General features: G+C 38.9%; 1 protein-coding gene across 9 annotated transcripts in view; it reads left to right on the top strand.

Moving 5' to 3' along the window:
• LOC113054914 (plasma membrane calcium-transporting ATPase 2-like) overlaps positions 1 to 26,229 on the top strand; it is a 198,086-nt gene that overhangs the window by 89,240 nt on the left and 82,617 nt on the right. For 7 of the 9 annotated variants that reach the window (XM_026220707.1, XM_026220705.1, XM_026220711.1 and 4 more), the window contains exon 1: positions 23,348 to 23,446. The exons of 1 other annotated variant lie outside the window; for it this stretch is intronic. The gene's annotated coding sequence lies outside the window, so the exon portion shown is untranslated. Of the gene's footprint in view, positions 1 to 23,347; positions 23,447 to 26,229 lie in introns of those variants that run through there. One more of the 9 variants, XM_026220710.1, reaches the window with a different exon arrangement.

Genomic DNA, 26,229 nt, shown 5'->3' with positions numbered 1-26,229 from the left:
ATCAAATGTAAAACAGCATTGCACTTTGGACTATAAATTAAAGATAATTCTTTATTAAAGGTCATGTTTTTCGTGCTTTTTTGAAGCTTTGATTGTGTTTACAGTGTGCAATCTAACATGTGTTCATGTTTCGCGTGTAAAAAAAAACACAGTATTTTTCACACAATTCACCTATCTGTGTACCGCTGTTTTCACTGTCATAAAAACGGTGATGACTTCCTTGTTCTATGAAGTCCCTCCTTTAGAAATACGTAACGAGTTCTGATTGGGCCAGCGGTTCCTGTGTTGTGATTCGACACCAGCTGAGCGCACGGCCCTCCTTGAAACGTGATTGGTCTAGTTTTGAGAAGCAAGTCTGCAGGAGCATGTGCTGGAGATGTATTTATAACCACAGGAGCGCTTTTACTGATGAGATGCGCATTAAAAACGTATTTGATTTTTTGCACAGCCCTAACATCTAGTTAACAAAGCTAAACAGCGTTGCCCTTTGTGTAGTAAGATACAGAAACTGTTAAACGCACTAACTTAAATAATAAAATACACTTACCGGTTGTGGTCCATAAACAACACCTTCTCCAGACAAAAAGGAAACTGCTCCATCTTTCAAGAATAATCTTTGTGCGAATCCGGCATTAAACTGATTGAGATTGAGAAAGCTATCCTCAGCAACATGTGCTGCACATAGTTTTACATGTGCATTATAATTTTCGAGAACCGAGTTAAACATAAATTGTAACCATTGATCTCTAAGTACAGCGTCCCTGGAAGGGCCAAACAAACATGATTGGACTCAGAGATGAAAATAACAGCGTTTCAACGAGATGGCGACAAACACAAACACAGCTCTTCCTCTTCTCCGTCGGAGCGCAACAAGGCCACGCCCCCCTGTTTGTGAATTCATGTGGGCGGAGGTTAGTCAAAAAACTAGTCTAACACTTGTCTTGTCTGGCTCTGTGTATTGTGGGTTAGGACAGTTAGGATATATCGAAGATCTCATTTTCTGCTCCAACTTTTTTTTTTTTTTTTTTGTAAAGGGCGTGTGAACGTCTTTGCATGTTCACTTTGTAAACACTGGGTCTGTACTTTTGCAGCAATGTAGTATGACTTTGAAGTTGGAGGAGAAAATGAGATGGGAGATTTTTATCCTACCCTAACTGTTGCGAACGGAACTGCACAGAGTACACATGCGCATTGCAGAGCTATACAAGACGAGCGTTAGAGAATAAAAAGTATATTAATTTGTCTAAAAGTTTTTGCTGCTGAACATTTCCTGGAAACATTTTTATGATTCTTTGAACATCATTTATTTTAAATATATATTTTTGCAACATTATAAATGTTTTACTTCTATCTATTTAATGTCTATATGATGAATAAAAACAGTAATTCCTATTTAATAACACACACACATCAGACATTTGAATAGTTGTATATCATGATTTCTGAATAAATGAAAGAGCATAACTGTTTTTCAATATTGATAATAATCAGAAATGTTTCTTGAGCAGTAAATCATCATATTATTCTGATTTCTGAAAACCATGTGACTGGAGGTCTGGAGGCTGGAAATACAGCTGCCATTCACAGAAATAAATTACTTTTTACAATATATTCACAAAGAAAATGAATATTATAACTGATAATAACTTTTTTAAATTATAATAAATATATAATTTATTTATGTGATGGCAAAGCTGAATAAAAAAAACTTTATTAATCAATAAATCCTAAAAAATCCTAAAAAAATCCTAAAAAAAGTATCACAGGCTCCCCCAAAAAAATAAAAATAAGCAGCTCAACTGTTTCCAACACTGTGCTTTGATCAAAGCAATGAATAATATGATATAAATGATAGAAACAGAGAGAGACGTATTACATTATATTGGTTGATATGTTTATATATATTTATATATTAGGGCTGGTAATTTAACGCGTTAATTAGATTAATTAATTATGGAGAAAAAAAATTATAATTATGCATTTTACACACTTTCCCACCCCAGACTTATGAGGATCATCTGGCATTTCATACAGTCGATTGATGAGTAATATGAGGCAGGGCAACAACTTACTGTGTGATAGAGCCTAGAAAATGTTCATAAAATTCAAGGTATAGAGCAAAATGTCTGTCTCAAATTGTGTCTCATATTTACATCACATAGTTAAGAAATATCACATGAGAAGTGTGATAGTAGGCTAAGTGCAATATCACACTAGTGCAAATGTGATACTCATCTTATACAACAGTTCATTAAGAAGTAATTTTGTAGAAGTATATTGTGTTATTTTAGACACAATGTTGTCTGTTTTGCTCAATTTTGCCAACCAGAAGATAAAGACAAAGCAGAATTGTTCATCTCAGAGCAATTCACAGTGGCATTTCATTTCTTAATCCACATTTTTAACAAATCTGGTGAACCATTTGGCGTGTTGAACCACTGGCCATAATCGCATTGGATTTGAAGTGGTGCTGCAGAACGATCGGTGTGTGACATCAAAGTACCGCGAGAGAGATTCAAAAGCACAAGGAGTCGCCTGCTCTCTAAACTCTCATGGTACTTTGATGTCACACACTGATCAGTCTGACGGTGATGATGATGTCACCCACCGATCGGTCGGATGGTGATGATGACAAGGTCTTTACAGGGGGTCTGTATCTGGGGCTCTAGTTGTCCTGGTCTCCGCTGTCTTTCATGGCAGTAGAGGTCCTTTCTAGGTGCTGATCCACCATCTGGTCTGGATACGTACTGGATCCGGGTGACTGCAGTGACCCTCTGATCTGGACACAGACTGGATCTCGTGGCCACGGTGACCTCGGAACAAGAGAGAAAACAGACAAATATTAGCGTAGATGCCATTCTTCTAATGATGTAGAAAGTACGGTGTTATGTGAAGTGTTTCCGGTTCCGGTTTACCTAATTAATGCAGCCTAAAAATCCTTTAACGGATTTGGATATTAAAAGCATATTAGTATGTTATGTGTATGCCAGGTTAAAGAGATGGGTCTTTAATCTAGATTTAAACTGCAAGAGTGTGTCTGCCTCCCGAACAATGTTAGGTAGGTTATTCCAGAGTTTAGGCGCCAAATAGGAAAAGGATCTGCCGCCCGCAGTTGATTTTGATATTCTAGGTATTATCAAATTGCCTGAGTTTTGAGAACGTAGCGGACGTAGAGGAGTATAATGTAAAAGGAGCTCATTCAAATACTGAGGTGCTAAACCATTCAGGGCTTTATAAGTAATAAGCAATATTTTAAAATCTATATGATGTTTGATAGGGAGCCAGTGCAGTGTGGACAGGACCGGGCTAATATGGTCATACTTCCTGGTTCTAGTAAGAACTCTTGCTGCTGCATTTTGGACAAGCTGTAGTTTGTTTACCAAGCGTGCAGAACAACCACCCAATAAAGCATTACAATAATCTAACCTTGAAGTCATAAATGCATGGCTTAACATTTCTGCATTTGACATTGAGAGCATAGGCCGTAATTTAGATATATTTTTGAGATGGAAAAATGCAGTTTTACAAATGCTAGAAACGTGGCTTTCTAAGGAAAGATTGCGATCAAGTAGCACATCTAGGTTCCTAACTGATGACGAAGAATTGACAGAGCAACCATCAAGTCTTAGACAGTGTTCTAGTTTATTATAAGCAGAGTTTTTAGGCCCTATGATTAACACCTCTGTTTTTTCTGAATTTAGCAGTAAGAAATTACTCGTCATCCAATTTTTTATATCGACTATGCATTCCATTAGTTTTTCAAATTGGTGTGTTTCACCAGGCTGCGAGGAAATATAGAGCTGAGTATCATCAGCATAACAGTGAAAACTAACACCATGTTTCCTGATGATATCTCCCAAGGGTAACATATAAAGCGTGAAGAGTAGCGGCCCTAGTACTGAGCCTTGAGGTACTCCATACTGCACTTGTGATCGATATGATACATCTTCATTCACTGCTACGAACTGATGGCGGTCATATAAGTACGATTTAAACCATGCTAATGCACTTCCACTGATGCCAACAAAGTGTTCAAGTCTATGCAAAAGAATGTTGTGGTCAATTGTGTCAAACGCAGCACTAAGATCCAATAAAACTAAAAGAGAGATACACCCACGATCAGATGATAAGAGCAGATCATTTGTAACTCTAAGGAGAGCAGTCTCAGTACTATGATACGGTCTAAATCCTGACTGGAAATCCTCACATATACCATTATTCTCTAAGAAGGAATATAATTGTGAGGATACCACCTTTTCTAGTATCTTGGACAGAAAAGGGAGATTCGAGATTGGTCTATAATTAACAAGTTCTCTGGGGTCAAGTTGTGGCTTTTTTTAAAGAAATAATTTCATATTTTCATAGTAATAATAATAAAGTGTTCCATGGAGGTTGAGTTATTCAAGCTATTCGAATGCCACAATGTATAATTGAGTATTGGTAATATTGAGTGCCTGATAATGTTACAAGTAGTGCTGTTCAAAACATACTGTTTTGTTAGTTAGCATCCTGAATAATATACCTGTTATGAGTCATAGTCCCATAGCAGTGCTATAATAAGTGTGTGTATAGGGGTGTGACGGTTAGTATATAACCGTGAGACCGGCGTTTATAGTTGAACACCGTCATTAGAACTTTATAACCGCCAAAACCCTGTCATTAAAATATTTCTTACAAACATTTTTTATCAAAAATTATTTTCATTTTTTAGATAGGATCATAAAATGCGCAATATATCAGGAGACATGGTTTTTACCACTTTACATTACATTTTGCTTTGTAGAAAACCTTTCTTAAAAATGAATTTCGTTTTGTACAAATTTTATCTTAATTTTAATAAATGTTTCATTAACCAATTGCATGTGTTACGACCCTTTAGTTGTCTAAGATAGGAAGTAACATTGAGAATATTGCTTGAGAGTGAGCAGTAGAAAAGATCAGGTCAAACACAATTGCAGTTCACGTGATTTATTATTACTGAAAGCCGAAGCCATTAAAATGGCATGTGTACTATTTACAGTGTTAAATAAAGAGAAGAAAAAGATAAACAACAAGACCCAATGGGGATCAACGAACAAAGGTGGCGCCAAATTAAAGAAAGGAACAAAACAAAACAGTCCGTAAACTAAATTCCCAAACCCTCTAAACTAACTAACCAAAACAAAATGCGAAAATGAAACCCGAAATCTTCAGCGCGTCCGGCGCCCAGACTAAACTATGCTAACTGATAAACAAAAAAACAAAAGTGGCACTCACCGCTTACCTAATGTTTCTAACATTCGTAGCTACGGGCGATATGTAGGTCGCACGACATGCTTCCCTGTTCCTTGTCCCCAAAAGGATAAAGTGAACAGTAACCCATAACAGCCCTTGCCTTAGGGTTATCATCAAGAACGAAAATGCTAGAATCACGAATACAAATCATATACAAAGGCGAAACAAAAGTTCACAACAAACTCAAAACTCCAAAACCACACACACTGAGCTCCCGATCAGAGTGAACTGGGAGGCTTTTAAATCAGCAGGGCAGCAGTTGATTGGCTGTCAGTTGATTAATGTCACTGATTAAGATTGGCAGTCGCCTCTTCCAATCAGCGGAGACCTGGCAGAAATGATAGGTGGAGAACAGAAATAGACACAAGAAAAAAAACAAACGCAGCACGTAACACTCCCACCCTTAAAAACAAACTACATGAAATTACATATATTTGTCTCATGGTAGAATATTACAATTACCCTCTAGAAAGAGCATCTGCGAACACGTTCTCCACACCTTTCTTATGTTTAATCACTAAATTGTAGTTTTGTGCAATTAAAGACCAACGCATTAAGCGTTGATTTTGATTGTACATGCGTGATAGAAAAACCAACGGATTATGATCTGTGAACACAGTAACGGGATAGTAACTAGAGCCAACATAAACATCAAAATTTTGAAGTGCCATCAGCAATGCTAATGCCTCCTTCTCAATTGTTGAATAGTTAAGTTGATGCTTATTAAACTTACGTGAAAAATAGCAAACGGGATGATCAACTCCATTTTCATCCTCCTGCAAGAGTACAGCTCCAGCGCCAACCGCACTAGCATCCACCTCTAGCTTGAACTCAGAAGACAGGTCAGGTGCCCTCAAAACAGGAGCGCTACACAAAAGAGCCTTAATCGAGACAAATGCATACTGGCATTCGTCAGACCACCGAAACTGACAAGATGGGCTAAGTAGAGATGTCAGAGGTTGTGCAATGACAGAAAAGTTCTTACAAAAACTGCGGTAGTAACCAGCCATACCTAAAAACCTACGAAGTTCTCGTCGAGTAGTTGGAATGGGGAACTCTGATATGGCAGTTACTTTCGCGTCTATCGGACGCACTTGACCTTGACCAACCTCCTTACCGAGATATGTGATAGTCGCTTGAGCAAATTCACATTTGGCCAAATTCAGGGTCAGTGATGCTTTAGCAAGGCGCTCGAATACGGTGTTTAACAATGACACATGTTCTGACCAGTCTGTAGAGTACACAACTAGATCATCTAAATACGCATTGCAATTCGGAATACCTGAAAGAACGATGCTAATGAGCCGCTGAAAAGTAGCAGGAGCATTGCGCATACCAAAAGCCATAACGGAATATTGTGCGAAATTGTCGGGAGTCACAAATGCTGATATGTCAGATGCACGAGAAGTAAGGGGCACTTGCCAGTAACCCTTTAAAAGATCTAACTTGCTGACATAACGAGCAGTACCAAGATTGTCAACGCAATCTTCCATGCGCGGCAATGGGAAGCAATCTGCAATTGTAACTGCATTAACCTTTCGGTAGTCAGTACAAAACCGAACTGTGCCGTCACTTTTTGGAACTAATAAACATGGTGAACTCCAAGGACTATAACTGTATTTCGCAAAACCATACTTAAGCAAATAGTCAACCTCATCTCTCATGACAGCTCTCTTGGTTGCATTCACCCGGTACGCATGTTGTTTTAATGGGGTGGCATCCCCCACATTAATATCATGCTCCAAAACGGTGGTACGGGAAGGAACATCATTAAACAGATTCGGGAAGTTATTAATCAAATGCATAATGTCATCTCGTTGTTCATCGGATAAGTGACTTAAGTGAGCTGGTAATTCACTCAATACCTCAGAATTCTTTAGTCTAGCGCATTGTTGATGGGTATGACGAAACACTACACCATCATCCTCAACATCAGCACAGGGAGTAGACACTCCACTACAGACGGTAGCTAAAGTATCTGGAACAGAGGTTGAAACAGCTGGAACTTCTACATGAGGTGACTCTCTCTTGTGATATGCCTTCAACATATTCACATGGCACACACGAGACTTTCTCTTTCTGTCAGGCGTACAAACGACATAGTCAGTGTCACTCAACTTCCTCAGAACATTGTAGGGACCTGAGAATCGTGCAGATAGAGAAGAGCCTACAACAGGGAGTAAAACCAACACTTGATCGCTTACTAGTCACTTCGCTCCATGTGACTAGTAAGTCAATTCTCAAATAACCATTATGATGAGTTTTGTTCCACCCGCTTAAATGATAAAAGTACTTGTGCTGTAAAACCTATTAAGACTGTGTCTGTTCCCAGAATAGTGAGGTCAAAATATAAATATAAATATAATGTAGGATCTAGAAAAAATCTTATCGTAATTAAACCAGAAAAATGTAAAGTAAATGAACAAAAACAATTTTTAAAGTTTGGGCTCATAAATATTAGATCACTCACACCAAAAGCAGTTATTGTAAATGAAATGATCACAGATAATAGTTTTGATTTACTCTGCTTGACTGAAACCTGGCTAAAACCAAATGATTATTTTGGTCTAAATGAGTCTACTCCACCAAACTACTGTTATAAGCATGAGCCCCGTCAGACTGGTCGTGGCGGGGGTGTTGCAACAATATATAGTGATATTCTCAATGTTACCCAGAAAACAGGATACAGGTTTAACTCTTTTGAAATACTAATGCTAAATGTTACTCTGTCAGACATGCAAAAGAAATCTAATGTATCTCTTGCTCTGGCTACTGTGTATAGACCACCAGGGCCGTATACAGAATTCCTAAAAGAATTTGCAGATTTCCTCTCAGACCTTCTAGTTACAGTTGATAAGGCGCTAATCATGGGAGATTTTAATATTCACGTTGATAATACAAATGATACATTAGGACTTGCGTTTACTGACCTAATAAACTCCTTTGGAGTCAAGCAAAATGTCACCGGGCCCACTCATCGTTTTAATCATACACTAGATTTAATTATATCGCATGGAATCGATCTTACTGCTATAGATATTGTACCTCAAAGTGATGATATTACAGACCATTTCCTCGTATCGTGCATGCTGCGTATAACTGATATTAACTATATGTCGCAGCGATACCGTCTGGGCAGAACTATTGTTCCAGCCACCAAAGACAGATTCGCAAATAACCTGCCTGATCTATCTCAACTGCTATTTGTACCCAAAAATACACATGAATTAGACAAAATTACTGACAACATGGGCACTATTTTCTCTAATACATTAGAAGCTGTTGCCCCAATCAAATTGAAAAAAGTTAGAGAAAAACGTACTGTACCATGGTATAACAGTAATACTCACTCTCTCAAGAAAGTAACTCGTAGTCTTGAACGCAAATGGAGAAAAACTAACTTAGAAGTTTTTAGAATTGCATGGAAAAACAGTATGTCCAGCTATAGACAGGCTCTAAAAACTGCTAGGGCAGAGCATATACACAAACTCATTGAAAATAACCAAAACAATCCAAGGTTTTTATTTAACACAGTGGCTAAGTTAACAAATTACCAGATGCCACCTGATTCAAATATTCCACCAACGTTAAATAGTAATGACTTTATGAATTTCTTCACTGATAAAATAGATAACATTAGAAATACAATAGCGAATGTAGATTCTACAGCATCTAACACTTCAGTTTCATCCATCGCACCCAAACATAAACTGCAGTGCTTTACAACCATAGGACAGGAGGAGCTAAATAAACTTATCACTGTATCTAAACCAACAACATGTTTATTAGATCCTGTACCCACTAAATTACTGAAAGAGCTGTTACCTGTAGCCGAAGAACCGCTTCTCAATATCATTAACTCGTCGTTATCTTTAGGACACGTCCCAAAACCATTCAAGCTGGCGGTTATCAAGCCTCTTATTAAGAAACCAAAACTAGATCCTAGTGTACTGGCAAATTATAGGCCTATTTCAAATCTTCCATTTATGTCTAAAATTTTAGAAAAAGTTGTGTCTGCTCAATTGAGCACCTTCCTGCATAAAAATGATCTGTATGAAGAATTTCAGTCAGGTTTTAGGCCCCACCATAGCACAGAAACTGCACTTGTTAAAATTACAAATGACCTGCTCCTTGCGTCAGACCAAGGCTGCATCTCATTTCTAGTCTTACTTGATCTTAGTGCTGCGTTCGACACCATAGATCATGACATACTCATAGATCGATTACAAAACTATACAGGTATTCAAGGGCAGGCTCTAAGATGGTTTAGATCCTACCTGTCCGATCGCTACCATTTTGTTTACTTAAATGGGGAGTCATCTCATTTATCATCAGTAAAATATGGAGTGCCACAAGGATCCGTCCTAGGTCCCCTTCTATTTTCAATATACATGTTGCCCCTTGGTAATATTATTAGAAAATACGGAATTAGCTTCCACTGTTATGCTGATGATACTCAGCTATATATATCAACGAGACCAGATGAAACTTCCCAATTATCTAAGCTAACAGATTGTGTTAAAAATGTAAAAGATTGGATGACAAAGAATTTTCTCCAATTAAATTCGGATAAGACGGAGATATTAATTATTGGACCAAAAAACACTACACAGAATCTTGTAGATTACAATCTGCAACTAGACGGATGTACTGTTACTTCCTCTACAGTCAGAAATCTGGGTGTTATATTAGACAGCAATTTGTCTCTTGAAAATCATATTTCCAATGTTACAAAAATTGCATTCTTCCATCTTAGAAACATTGCCAAGCTACGAAACATGTTATCTGTTTCTGATGCAGAAAAGCTAGTTCATGCATTCATGACCTCTAGACTGGACTATTGTAATGCACTTCTAGGTGGTTGTCCTGCTTCTTCAATAAACAAGCTACAGGTCGTCCAAAATGCAGCAGCGAGAGTCCTTACGAGGTCAAGAAAATATGATCATATTACCCCAATTTTACAGTCTCTGCACTGGCTACCTATTAAGTTCCGTATCAGTTACAAATTATCATTACTTACCTATAAGGCCCTAAATGGTTTAGCTCCAGCGTACCTAAATAGCCTTCTACCACGTTACAACCCATCACGCACCCTAAGGTCACAAAACGCTGGACTTTTGGTAGTTCCTAGGATAGCAAAGTCCACTAAAGGAGGTAGAGCCTTCTCACATTTGGCTCCCAAACTCTGGAATAGCCTTCCTGATAATGTTCGGGGTTCAGACACACTCTCTCTGTTTAAATCTAGATTAAAAACACATCTCTTTCGCCAAGCATTCGAATAATGTATCTTTTTAATTGTGAGTGTAGTTGCATCTGATCAAAGGTGCATTTTTATTCATTAGCTTGGGTTAAACTAATTTTACTTTGTTGGATCAGCAGCTATGCTAATGATGTCTGTATTTTGTTTCTATGTTTTGCCACGGGATTCACATCCCGTGGTAACTAGGATTTACACAAGCTCCAGTCTGGATCCAGAACACCTGAGAAGAGATGATGCTGACCCTCAGAGGACCTCAGATGATGCTAACCCTGAATGAACAAACAGAACGAACAATTATTCCTAAATGTGTGACTTAATCATATAATAACTTAATTAATAATATTGATAGTTCATCGTCTAGCTGACTACGTCTTGTATTATTATTATTTTTTAGTTTTTCTAAAATCCTGTCAAATGTGCACAAACTACTAGCTACTACTAAATATTGTAGAAACATAATTTTCTGTAAAGTTGCTTTGTAACGATTTGTTTTGTAAAAAGCGCTATACAAATAAACTTGAATTGAATTGAATTGAACTTGATCTCCTTCTTGAAAATAGCGCTGTACGGATTTTCGATCAAAGTGATGCTTCATATGTTCTTGTGCGCTAGCTAATGATTCTCTCGCCACAGCACATGCTTTATGTAAGCGCTCACGAAATTTACTAACATAATCCAACATGTTCGTCTTAGAACTCAATTCAGTGGACAGAATTTTCTCCTTGAGCATCTTGAGAGGACCTCGGACAGCATGTCCGAATACAAGCTCGGCTGGACTAAATCCAAGACTTTCCTGCACAGCCTCTCTAGCAGCAAATAGAACTAATGGTACCCCTTCGTCCCAATCTTTACTCGTATCCAAACAATACTTTTTAAGCATTGCCTTCAAGGTTTGATGGAAACGTTCAAGAGCACCTTGACTCTCTGGATGGTAGGCACTCGCAACCCTGTGAGAAATATTCAAAGTAGTCATGACTTGTGAAAAAAGCTTTGATAGAAAATTACTGCCTTGATCGCTTTGCACAATCTTTGGCAAGCCAAAGGTGGAGAAAAATTTCACAAGTGCTTTAATAACCACTGGTGCTGTAATCTTTCTCAATGGAATCGCTTCAGGGAAACGCGTAGCACTACACATAATCGTCAAGAGAAACTGATTACCATTTTTCGTTCGAGGTAAAGGTCCTACGCAATCAATAATAACATGCTCAAACGGTTCTCCTACCACTGGAATAGGAATAAGTGGCGCAGGTGGAATTACTTGATTCGGCTTTCCAGAGATCTGACAAGTGTGACAAGTACGACAGAAATGAACGACATCAGTTTTCAGCCGCGGCCAAAAGAAATGCCTTAAAATGCGATTATACGTTTTCGTAATCCCAAGATGTCCAGACAAGTCGTGATCATGAGCTAGTGATAAAACATGTTGTCGGTAATTCGACGGAACGACAACCTGATACACCACGCTCCATTCAGAATCATCCTTAATATTAGGACACCAATTACGCATTAATAAGTCCTTGTCAACAAAATATGCAGATTTTCTTTTCTGTGCTTCCTCCAGGGAAACAACTGCAGAGAAACATTTTTGTAAAGTCGAATCAGCTTTTTGTGCAGAAATTATTTTCTCACGTGTCACAGGTAGTTTTAGACAGTGCAAACTGACAGGAGAGGATTCGTCAATAGCTTTACCTTCGATTGATGGTAAAACGTTGGTGGTAAATATAGGTGCAATAAAAGAGTTTGACAAATCAAACACTTCTTTCTTAGCTTGAGCTCTGGTAACAGCACAAACCGGAAAGATTTCTGGGTATCTTTCAGTTAACTCATCGGCCTGATCAATCACAGGGTTATCAAAAACCTCCAAAACAGGAAAAACCTTTCCTCCAGCCAGATCATTGCCGAGAATAAAATCTACCCCTTTCACAGGCAAACATTCGCGAACACCTACTTTAACCAATCCTGTACATAAATCAGACTGCAAATGCACCTGATGTAGCGGAACTTTAACGCAACCCATCTCGATTCCCTGTACCAACACATTACTGCCACAAAAGGTTTGCTCAGAAAATGGCAGTACACCTGCAACTACAAAAGACTGGGTAGTGCCAGTGTCACGGAGTATCTTAATTTTAATCTGTTCTGCAAACTTACCCATAATAGAAATTAACCCTTCTGTCACGAACGGTTCATAGCTAGCATCTAGCTTATACTCACACTCAACATTATCACCGTTAACAGCTTTCTCGAAACCAACGCTTTTTGTCACAGAACTCTGTTGCTTTCGTTTCAACACATGACAATCGGCAATTAAATGACCAAACTTATGACAATAAAAACATTCTCTGTCTTCCTTTGGTTTCGGAAAAGTTGTTTTAGATCGTGACTGATTAACCAAAGGGACAGATGCAGTTTTATCAGAACGGACGGTGGTAAAAACATTCTTGTGTGTCAGCGCAAATTCATCAGCACAGACAGACGCTTGAGATAAAGAACTCACTTTTTGTTCGTTTAAATAAACAACAACACGTTCAGGAACACAGTTTTTAAATTCCTCCACAAGAAGTAACTCTCGCAAGGTTTTAAAATCTGTTACCTTACTCGAAGCACACCATTTATCAAACAAAACGCCTTTTTCTCTGGCGAACTCAACAAACGATTGGCTAGGGGTTTTTTTATGACCCCTAAACCGTTGTCTGTATGCTTCTGGCACTAACTCATAGGCACGCAAGATTGCAACTTTCATGATATCATAATTCAAGCTATCCTCTAAGGATAGAGTTGCACAGACCTCCTGAGCTTTGCCTGTTAACTTACATTGCAAAAGTAAAGGCCAAACTTCCTTAGACCAATTTAATGCAGACGCAATTCGTTCAAACACGCCAAAGTAAGAATCGACTTCTGCTTCTCGAAATTGTGGTACGAGAGAAATCTGTTTACTTACGTCAAAGGTGGTTACTGCCAATTCAGCCCCTGATGAAGTGCTAGCAGATTGCACTGGTGGAACAACTGGGGTATTTGCACTTTTAGTTGCATTTAATTCCAATTCACGCAGTTTAATCTGCGTTTCAGCCTCAATTTCTAGCCTGCGAATTTCAAGGCGAAAATTCATCTCAGTCCGACGACTCTCTGCTCGTTCGTGTGCTTCCATTTGGACTCGCGCCAAGCGAACCTTCAACTGGGCACCACCTCCAGACCTAACAGAGGTCGGAGAAAATGGTTCAAAGGGCGGCAAAACAGCTTTGGTCTCAGACCCCTCCACCTCAGCAGTTTCACCATGCTCCTCATCACCAGACACATTTGAGTGAACATCAGCACCAAGAGAATCCTCCTCTACTCCAGGCAACACCAAAACACCCAGTTCCACTAATCTTCGCAACACAGCACTTTTCACCTCTCTCTTAAGCTGTTGCTTCGTAACCACAATTTTGAAATGAGCAGCGATGAGCAGTAGATCATCCTTCCTACATTTCTCTAGCTGTTCAAAAGACGGCGCTTTAACAAAACTATCCAGATCGAAATCTGCCATCATGAAGCAATGATAAATATTACCACCTGTTCAATCAGCCACGCCCTACTACAATCAGCTACCAAAAAGACATGGTCTTTCCACTTTCCACTCCAGCAATATTTATTTACGGGAAATTATATTATCCCGGACGAGCCCCCATTAAATGTTACGACCCTTTAGTTGTCTAAGATAGGAAGTAACATTGAGAATATTGCTTGAGAGTGAGCAGTAGAAAAGATCAGGTCAAACACAATTGCAGTTCACGTGATTTATTATTACTGAAAGCTGAAGCCATTAAAATGGCGTGTGTACTATTTACAGTGTTAAATAAAGAGAAGAAAAAGATAAACAACAAGACCCAATGGGGATCAACGAACAAAGGTGGCGGCAAATTAAAGAAAGGAATAAAACAAAACAGTCCGTAAACTAAATTCCCAAACCCTCTAAACTAACTAACCAAAACAAAATGCGAAAATGAAACCCGAAATCTTCAGCGCGTCCGGCGCCCAGACTAAACTATGCTAACTGATAAACAAAAAAACAAAAGTGGCACTCACCGCTTACCTAATGTTTCTAACATTCGTAGCTACGGGCGATATGTAGGTCGCACGACATGCTTCCCTGTTCCTTGTCCCCAAAAGGATAAAGTGAACAGTAACCCATAACAGCCCTTGCCTTAGGGTTATCATCAAGAACGAAAATGCTAGAATCACGAATACAAATCATATACAAAGGCGAAACAAAAGTTCACAACAAACTCAAAACTCCAAAACCACACACACTGAGCTCCCGATCAGAGTGAACTGGGAGGCTTTTAAATCAGCAGGGCAGCAGTTGATTGGCTGTCAGTTGATTAATGTCACTGATTAAGATTGGCAGTCGCCTCTTCCAATCAGCGGAGACCTGGCAGAAATGATAGGTGGAGAACAGAAATAGACACAAGAAAAAAAAAAAACGCAGCACGTAACACATGTATTTTAATAAATAAAAGGCAAATATAGCAGACAATGATAACCGTGACATGGAAGCACAAGCTCGCCACGTTCACTTGCACTGCACTGTGAACTAGAGCGCATCTCATCGTAAATGAAACTCAGCGTAGGCCTATGCCTCATACATTAGCATTAAATATCTTTGCTGCATCCTTTCTAGAACAGACAAGGGCTTTTATTTTTTTGCGGCTCGCATCAGCAAAGCATTGCATCATCCATAGACCGCAAAACAATCAGCGGATGGCGGGCGGGTGCGACCTTGAAATTTGCTCATAAAATGTTGGCGCGGATTATGAGTTTTGTGACAGATCTCCTTAATAAACGGAGGTCTGAAATCTCTGCCCCTTTTAGTGATGGGAAGTTCGATTCTTTTCTGCGAACCGGTTCTTTCGGACGGTTCGATTCAATAAACTGGTTGAAAAAACCGGTTCATCGGTTCTTTCCACTCAACGTAATGACGTCATTGGCGATGACGTAATGGCGTCACGTCTATCAAACATTCAAATATATAAAGTCAGTAATCATAACTTTAGTCAGTTAAAACCTCATAATCATGAAAAGTTTACATTTGAGTTTTGCAACAACACCTAAATACAGTAACAGCAATAATGTGCATATGAGGATTTAAGTCTTGAAGATATGACGTAAATAAATTAGGTGTCATCAGTGGAGAAACCATGATCCACTTAATAAACATAATCCATTTTGATGTATTTGTTATTAAATGAACTTACGTTTCGCCAGATTGCCCTTCATCCAAGCCCTCGAAATACCTGCGCTCATAACATTACTAGTACAGAATCAGAATCAATCACCAAAAGAATCCCTTCGGTTCAGACATGCTGTGAGTCAGTTGGCTTCACGCTGAATCGCGCATGCGCAGTATCATCAGTTCAATGGTTCTCAATTCGGACGCGTCCGACAGAAACGATTCTCATTCTCGGTTGAGTGTACTGATGATCCGAAAACCGATGCAACCGGTTCTTGACTCGAGAACAAGAATCGCTCTAACCGGCACGTGCTGCAGTTCAGTGTCATCAGCTGCTCTACTTGTGTTCATTTTCTGTTTACTACAAACTCAATTTGTGAATGTCATCATTAACTATAAATACAGTACAGATATCTCATAAATCATCCCTTATTCCTATTAAACATAAGAGTCTTTAGAGTCTTAATTATTACCATTTGGCCTATACATTATATACAATATACAGATTGGAAACATTAATCTAAAAAAAATAATAATAAAAAAAATCAAAATAAAATATAGTTATTTTATCACACTTTCCGATGTTTAACAAAATACTTACAAAAGTACACGCATGCGCAATATCATCAGTTCATCGGTTCTCAATTCGGACGCGTCCGACAGAAACGATTCTCGGTTGAGTGTACTGGTGATCCGAAAACCGATGCAACCGGTTCTTGACTCGAGAACGAGAACTGCTCCAGCAGTGGGCGTGTTTGTTCATTATCTGGTTTGGCTCGGTGTTCATCTTCAGTTCGGTCTTCACAGCATTTCATTCAGTGTACTGTTTGAGTAAATGGATTACCCCGGGATATTAGTTTATTCTGACTCAGAGGGAGTGTCAGTCACGTTAAAAAAGTTAACAGCTTAAGTAATTCGTGGATTTATGCTTATTGGAGACGTGAACCATTTCAAACGATTCAGTTCGATTTGGTGAACTGGTTCAACCGGTTCACTAAGAAGAACCGGTTAAATTGAACGATTCGTTCACGAATCGGCCATCACTAGCCCCTTTACCATTCAGAGCGCGCGCTGACAAGGAGTTAACCCGCTATCTCCAAGAACAACCAATTGACTTTACGGCAGATCCACTATTTTTACCAATTCCAAACCACATCAATCACTATTAATCTTGTTTACAATCATATATCTTATAATTATATAAATCAGCAGGAACTGGAAGTGAAAAACGCTCAAAATGCATTAAGGGGGTGAAAACATTTGAACAGAATGAAGATTTGTATTTGTATATATCTATAATTTGTTTACATGTATGTCATGTGACCAATCAACAAAGTAAATATGTTCAAATATGGTCGAAGGGGTTTATGGTTGGTTATCAGGTTTAAACTGGATATGTGGCTAGAAATACTGATCAGGATATGCCATATTAAAACAAAAAATATCTGCAAGTGGAGTTATGAGATGGCCGTAGATTAAAAATAAATAAATAAAAAGAATGAGGTAAATGTCTTCAGTTTGCAAGAGGTGCTACATTGGTCAGCAAAACAACGGAAGAGAAATATGTGTGCTAAAACCACAAAAGAAAAAAAAATTGCAAAAAGGCAGCATGAACACAACTGATGTTATAGGAACAAGCTCAAGAGACTTCCCAGACACCATATGACTCCGTGCCGGATACGTTTTCAAACCACATCAATCACTATTAATTTTGTTTATAATCATATATCCCATAATTATATAATCAATATGAACTGGAGGTGAAAAACACTCACTGTTGCTCCAGAAGGAAACACAATGCATCAAGGGGGTGAAAACTTTTGAACAGAATGAATCTTATTATCTTATTTTGTCTAACTATATTTTTTTATTTAGTACTGCCCTTCAGAAGCTACAAAACATACTTGCATGTTTCAAGACAAAATAAGTTAAATTTACACTGATCTTCAAATTCAGAAGTTTTCACCCCCTTAATACATAGTGTTTCCTTCTGGAGCATCAGTGCATGTTTGAACCTTCTGTAATAGTTGTGTTTGAGTCCCTCAGGTGTCCTCTGTTTGAAAAGATGACTCTCAAAATCATACAGTCATTGTTGGAATGAGTTCAAAACAGGGCTTGAAAATGGAAAAAAAAATCAACCCGAGCTGAATCAATATGTTAACGTTTCTGTTATGCGTTCTCTGATATTATTACCGTTAGGATGGAAGTACTGGTTAATATCGTTATTTTTAAAAAACAATATTCTTTGAATATTATTTGCCTAATAATAATAATAATAATAATAATAATAATAATAATAATAATAATATAGTATATTTTTTCTTTTCTCAAAAAGAAAAGGAAAAAATTTAGATCTAACGCTTAGTCACAGCCAAACAGCATCATCTTCTCTAGATTTTGTAAGCTACATAAAAAATTTATGAATAAAAATAAAAACTTCTATCAACACTCTAAAGACATCAAAGTATTTTAAAGATATTTAAAAATGGTTGGTGCATTGTAAAAAATAAAAATAAAATAAAAAACACTTGTATATAAGATTGCGTTTTGAGAGTAAAAAAAATAAAAAAAATTAAAAAAGCCGCGGCTTATGCCACATTTTATTATCCCTATTACTCTCTGAAATAATGAAGGCTAAAATGCCTGTAGTCTAAAGTAAAATTTTTACAAACATTATAAAAACAGTTATTAGTTTCTCTCCAAAATAAATCCTCAAAGTTTAGGCAATGAAAACGTCAATCCAAAACTAAATTAATCCAGGTGAAGCTGATGCCTACCTCTCTCATTCGGCACGAATCCAAATGTTTCCATGTTCCCGATGTATCTGAATGCATGCTTAAATGTTTTTTATTATATAGTGTTTGTACTTTAAATTATTATTATTATTATTATTATTATTATTATTATTATTATTATTATTATTATTTAAAATAATCTTGACGGTAAACGATTAATAATCGTTTAAGGAGTGTCGGTTAGGAAAAATAACTGAAGTAAGTCAGTAAGGTCACAGTGCAAGGAATATAGAATAATATTTACTGAATAATAAGTAAAGCTGTATATGTGTCCAAAAGTTGGACTGCAAATTTCATTTTTGAGGTTAATATTTATTCGACATTAATCAAATGTTTCCGTATTCACAATGTATTTGAATGCCAAATGATTACAGTGATTATTATAGCCTAATATTTGTAAACATTTTGTGTCTGCATTATGTATATTTCCGAATGAAATAATTTTTTTTTCTAAAAAAAAAACATTTTAACCATGCAGCAAACCTTTTTTAATATTTTGATAATTTACTGAAAATAAATAAATGTCTTTTTAAATCGTTTAACTGATTATTAATCGGTCAAAATTAGCTGATACAGTTTGCTGGATTCATGTGCACTCAGAAACCAGTCACTAAGAATGAATCAGCAGAGCTTGTACAAGCTTTTGTCATAGGTGAATCTTTCTCAGACATTTCCAAATGTCGAAATTGGGTTGCGCATCTAACTGTGCATGTTGGTGTCCAATGACTACTACTGTGGTATCTTTTATTAGTAATGTATACTTACGTTTGATGTAAAATAATGCATTTTTTGTCTTTACTGACTAGTCTTTCTGGATTCTCCCAGCCCTAACCCTTCTGTAACCAGACAAATTACACAGAGTGTTACCAAAGTCAAAATGCATGCGTTACCTTATCAGTATATTCACACAGGATATTTTCAGGCTTTAGGTCCCGGTGAGCGGTTCCTGTTGGAAACGGTGAGAGAAGTCTATATGTAAATACACTTGCACTGAGTCATGGTCAGTGAGCCACAGAGTAAATGTACAGTGCTTACCTTTGTAGTGCAGAAAGTCTAGTGCATGTGCTATATACCTGACCACATGACTAGCCTCTCTCTCATCAAAGTATTTTCGACTCTGTACTGTATGTGTGTTAAGATGGAACCCGAGAGGAAAAGAGAAAACCATTCAGAGAAATCAATGTGATAAACGAGTTAGGTCAAAAGTTATCTAAAAGTAATCCAAAAGTAGTCTGATTCAAGGCTTGACGAAAAAAAAAAAAAAATTCAGTTGGTTCATTCCGAGCAGAATCGATATGTTAACGTTTCTGTTCTGCGTTCCGGCGAGCAGAGTTGGGAATGATCAAAGGAGAGCTGCGGTCCTCAGTTGGACAGGAAAGCATTGAAAGCATTCTGGCGCTTGAGTGTTGAATTACCTATGATGAGTTCACAGCTGAGCGGACATTTCACTCATTGGCTTCAACATCACATTTGCATACACCGTACTACTGGAATTCATGATTGGTTGACAGCAAATTTCAAATATTAAATGGAACGCTAAAATAACGTTATTAACTGGTTAATGGCCATTTAAAATTTTCGATTCTGTTCGGAACTATAAAATGAAATTTTGTTTCTTATTCTGGTTATGTTCCTGTTACATCTGGTGTGGAAAGAAAGGCATAGAATCCAATAGCGAGTAAATGACCGAGGTTTATTATACTCAAGCACTCGTGAAATGACAATGACAGTTTCACTGGACGAAGCACAGATGAGTGAACAAGGACAGGCGGGTTAATATGGGAGTGAAAAACAGGTTTCAATTTAGAAATATGGAATGGACTTACTGAACACTTCATTCAGGTCGAGGTACTCCTTGGGCACTTTTGACAAATCCACCGTCTCCTCCTGAAACATAGAATTAGACACAGCCGAATGAGCAGTCACAAGACAAGAGGCATGGCACTGATTACTCCAGGTGGAAATGGAGCCTTGGCCCCAGTCCACCCCGGGGTCGTGTTTGATAAGCCAGGGGTGCCCGTGAACTATGGGGCTGAGGGGAGTGTCAGTGAGGAGGAATTCCAGTGTTTCAGTGTGGTTACCCGCTACCGTCAATGTAATGGGATCCGTGGTGTGCGTGGTGTGATGGTGGGTAATGTCTGACCATTGAAAGCGTGGACTGCAATGGGTTTGTGGAGTGAAGTGATGGGGATGCAGAGATGATTGGCCAATGAGAAGTCCAAGTCGCGGACGAGGATTTCCCCAATGCTGCTCAACCTGACAGTAGCCTCCTCTCTACTGCTGGGCTTGGTCTTTTAGCGGACAGCGATTGAGGAAATGCCCCGCCGTGCCGCAGTAAAGACATATTCCCTTAGTTCATCGACGCACTCTCTCCTCCCGGGAAAGACGAGCTCTACCCACCTGCATGGGCTTGGGATCGCTGGATGGACTGACCGTGTCTTCGGCGAGGAATCCCAATGGCTTGAGTTGTCTTCTGGCTCAGGAGTGCTGTTCTACTTGAGAACACTGTTCCAACCTCGAGTTGACCCGTAATGCTAACTCCATCAGTCCATTCAAGCTCTTGGGAAGATCCAATGTATATATGTCACGTTGGACAAGGTCAGCCAGCCCATGCAGAAATCTGTCCCACTGCGCCTCCCCGTTCCAGTGGCTCTCGGCAGCCAGGGTGCGAAAATGTATCATGTAGTCAGAAACTGAAAGCTTGCCTTGGTGAAGATCAGAGAGTCTGCAGGACGCCTAGCACACCTCAACCGCACAGTCAAACACCAGTCTCATCTCCTCCTGGAGTGCCTGGAACGAGGAACAGCAAGGATCGTTATTTTCCCACACCGCCATCCCCCAAAGAGCTGCATGCCCCGACAGCAGGTTTAACACCAACGCCACTCTGGATCTCTCAGTGGAAAATGTTACAGGTTGCAGGGAGAAGAATACTGAGCATCTAGTCAGAAAAGCTCAACACAGCTCTGGCTCACCCGCATATCTTTCCGCCATTGGTATCCTGGGCTCTTGCTGGCTGGTGATGTTAATAGGGTTGGGGGAAACAGGCGGTGGGGTGGGCACAGCGGGCGATCTGTTGAATTTGGGTAGTGAGCTCGGACATCTGCGTCACTAGAGCTTGTACTGCCTGAGCGGTGCCGAAGACCGGTTCCTCCTGACGATCCATAGGTTGATTGCTGGTCGTGAGGTAGGAATCCAGGAATCCGAAACAGAGAGTATACTACTGTATATGGATAAAAGGTATTTGGACACACCTCTGAATTATTCAATTCAGGTGTTTCAGTCAGACCCATTGCCACAGGTTAGGGTGAACTCCTGCTTATTGCTCTGTTGCAGGACAGTAGATGTGATTTTGTAGGACAATGCAGAATATGCTTGAGAGATTAATTTACTACTACTAGACAATTCAAAAACTGATGATGATTGGAAGATAACATGCTTTAAATCATTGAAAAACATTTTGCACTCAACTTACTCCACAGGACCTATTCAGTCTGTTAAATATAAGAACAGGGTTACAGACTAGTAGATAATAATATAAAATATTATTAATAATAATAATAATTAAAATAATTTTCCTTAACAACTAATTCATGTTCCCTTATTAGACTATGCACACATTAAATGTGTTTTATTAGATTCAGCACATCTGGAACTTGTATTTTTTGAATCTGGTAGTTTTGAGTAGGAGGTTCTTATCTTTTATGTCTCTAGAAGAAGTGCTGATTGGTAAAGCTGTATTTAGTGACTTTGATGAGGTGCAGACTAGTTCCTTTGCTTTGTCCAGGTTTTATCAGCAGAAAAAAAAAACATCTCTACGAAAGTGTTGGTTGATTATTTTCCCACTATGCTGTGCAAATATATTTTTTACATTCTTAATGTAAAAATAAATTTCTTATTGCAGTATTATTATTACAGAGAAGAAGAAAGAAATAAGGATATAATCTTGCAGGATGTGGGACAAAGCAACCAGTTTTGGGAATGTCCTGCACTGGTCATACTCCCACAGGTATTTAAAGTCAAGCACCTAGTGATGGAGACTTCATTTACAAACATTTGTGGGGGGGAAAAGGCGTACTGTGATGAGGATGTCACCTTTGGAATAAATCAGTTCATTAAACTTAATCTCTGCTAGATATTCCACTGAAGTGCATGGTGTAAAAAATGCTCTGCTGATTCCATAGCTAAAAATTTCCAAAATTCCATTGCCAATAATAATTAGCACCAAAACTGTGCAGCGGGACCTTCATGGAATGGGTTTCTGTGACCAAGCATCTGCATCCAAGCCTCACAATCGCCAAGGGTGGGATGGAGTGATGTAAAGCACATCAACACTGGACTGAATGTTACCTGCCTGACTGTATTGTGACAACAGTTTGGTGAAGTTTGGAGGAGGAAAATAAAATAGTATGGGACTTTTTAGGGGTTGGGCAGGCCTCTTAAAATCATAATGCTTCAGCATACCAAGACATAAATTCCCTTTTCTGTTCCAGCATTACTGTGCACAAATTAAGCTCAATAACATGACTGGATGAGTTTGGTGTGGAAAAAGTTGACTAGCCCTATCTATCTATCTATCTATCTATCTATCTATCTATCTATCTATCTATCTATCTATCTATCTATCTATCTATCTATCTATCTATCTATCTATCTATCTATCTATCTAACTATCTATCTATCTATCTATCTGTTTCCATTGCTTCATGTCTCTCTCTCTCTCTGTGTGTTCTGCAGGGATCACCCCCTCCCTCCACCTCTCTCTCTCTTTATCTCTCTGTCTCTCTGTGTGTGTGTGTTGTGTAGTATGGTTGAGGCTGTGTGTACACGTCTCTTGGTTCAGATGCTGAAGTGTGATCTCTCTTCTCTGTGACTCACACTGTTGTGGATTTGACATGATCGTCTGGTTCAGTAAGTAAAACTCCATGCTACTACCTATGCTACTAGTGCCACATCATTTTATGGTTAATGAATGTTTGCAGTGGCGATCTTCAATGCGGGAATGTGGAACAGCTGTGCTGAAATGCATGTGTCCTTCACATGCAGAAGGTTGGCATGCTGGCAGGTGGGAAAGCATTAGGTTTCATACTGTGTGTCAAACAAGCCTTCGGAGCTCCTGACCAGTGTCATGGATGTTTTTTCTCCTCTGGAAGCTCCAGTTACAGTCAAATGGGATTATGTCAAAGCTCTCCTGCATGGGTGCCCTCAGATACGCCTGAGTACAGACAGTGGCGACAGGGACGTTCCTGACACAGTGTCATGCTGTTAAATTAGATTGCTTCACAGTAAGTCAGGCGGTTTAAAGTAGCTTTTTGATGTTGGCAGCGCAAGACCATCTTCAGGGACTCTATGGCAGTGACCTCCAGAGTAGTAGTAGCTTCACTGCGACAAACACGTTTTTTTGGAGGTGGAGGATGCGCTACGTAAGAACATGAGGGGGATCAGTGATATTGACAGTAGTTTCGTAGCTGAAATGTAATATTACAGCAAACTTTTGTTATGAAGATAACATTCATGTTGAAAAAAAAAATAATAATTACTTGGAAAACATTATATTTAGTTTTTATAAAGCTATATACTATTTGTACATAAAAACAGAAAACCAAAGTTGTAGACAGCTGCCTGTTCAGCATTTTAGTCATGCAGTAGGTGTGATATGCACAAGCGCTTAAGCCGTAAATGTGTGTCTGCTGTAATTACTGCAGAAATTGACTTCTGCTGCTGCTGCTGTGGCTCGTCCTTCATCATGCCCGGCAGCGGGAGGCTCGCTCATTACCCACGCGTGTGGGGCTGTATGATTGTATCTGTAGGGGATCAGATTAGTACATGTTGCAGTCTGATGCGTCATACCCGCACACATGTGCCGGACACTCACAAGCCCACAGCTGGCCTGTGACAGACAGAAGTGCAGCCCGTGGTGCTGGATCATCTGTCACACGGAGTGAACGGGCCGCAGATGAGGTCAAATGGTTTGCGTTATCCTGGAGGAATCTGCTTGTCTTTGTGTTTGTGCACATAGTACAGTATTAATCATTAGTTTGGGACTGCAGGGTTTTGGGTGGAGGGGGTGTGGGGCAGCTTTGTGGTCTGCCGCCGTTCAGTACAAATAAACCTAGCATGCATCATTATTACAGGCCCATAATGAAAAATAAAAATAAAAAAACAGTTAAATTTCCGATAGTTTAGCACATTCAAGCTCTAAAAGGCTGGAAATGCATTGCAACACTAAGGGTTTCATACATAGTTTGAAAGCATCACTAAAGAGAAATAACAGGCCATGATGGTAATGGTTCATTGCTAGTGTTAAACTTCAGTGTTTGTGTGTCGTCATGACGTAGGCGCCCTGAAAACCAGAACATTGGAGAGACTTAAGTCCAATATAACTTTGACCATCTGCTTTCCACATTCAACAGTGCATGCACAAGGTGACTGGGAACATGCACAGTTGTGTTGTACTGTACATTAGTTGAAGAAGAGTGAAGGGGAAAAGCTATACAAAGTAACACATTGAAACAGAAGAAGAAAAACACAAAGCATATATTTTGCATTCGTTTTTGTGTTTTGTGTTTTGTTCCAACATTGCATTAAATGGTGTATTCTGTATTTTCCTTCTTCTGTCCTTCAGAGCGAATATCCTGTAAATGGCATGACTCAGTGTTGCCCTCTCATGTCTGGGAGAGTATAAAAAGCTGTGAATGTGTCGAACTCATCCATATCCTTTCATCTGCTGTTTGGGTGAACTTTGAAAGCTGTGTGCACACGAGCACAGAATATGAAGTATACACAGACTTTAGAAACCACCCAAACAACAGCGAGCGACTAAAAAAAACTTAGATCCCATAGCAATCGCATAACAACACCCATCACACACATCCCAAGATGCCATTCTTCACTTATCATCAACCTCAGCAGCAAACCTTACATACTTGGGTTTCCTGCTTGTACATCGAGGTCTAGTTTGACACAAACTGGTTGTTGGAGTCTCGTAAGCTCTGCCCCGATCTTGCGTTGTTACAGTAAACACCCTCACGTGTCCTGTAGTCAAGCCCCACAGCGGCCCACTACCACACAGCATCTTCGCCATTATATCAACACAGCATGGACTCGGAGGAGGACTTGAGGTCAGAGGGCTTAGACCATTGTATTTTGTGTAATAGCAATGAAATAGCAGACAGATTGCTTTGTTGCCAGCTTTGCTTATCTTCTGTGAGTAAAACTAAAGCAAAATTAGAGCAGGTAAACTATTCAGACACAAGTGATAAAATATGTCGTCATTTACTCGCTTACTGTAAAAGCCAGACATTAGCCACTTCAGTGATGAAAGTACAATACTATAAAAATATTTGTCCAATAGTCTGATCAGTAGAGACACTGCTAACTAGCAACATTGTTTAGTAGTGTGAGAGTAGTAGCTGGTTTAAGCTTTTGTGGTAACAGGCTTGTTTTTCCAGTGAATAGTGGTGTAACATGACATTGTTTTTGCCACAGTGAGTTTTGCCTGCAGCTTTACAGCCAAACAATCTGAGTCTATATAAAACCAAGCTCTCTTCTCTCATTGAAAGTCTGGTTCAATATTTATAGACCATTCATTTGAGCAGACTATTAAAACTTTTTTTTTTTTTTTTTGTTAGTATGAGCTGTCTGCTATGCAGCTGAAATTGAACTCTGTAGCTAATTCTGGGGCAATTTTCTGT

Source organism: Carassius auratus, chromosome 36 (genome assembly GCF_003368295.1).
Source record: "Carassius auratus strain Wakin chromosome 36, ASM336829v1, whole genome shotgun sequence".
NCBI lineage: Eukaryota > Metazoa > Chordata > Actinopteri > Cypriniformes > Cyprinidae > Carassius > Carassius auratus.
The sequence above is the reverse complement of the archived record's forward strand: the minus strand, read 5'-3'. Positions and strand labels throughout refer to the sequence as shown.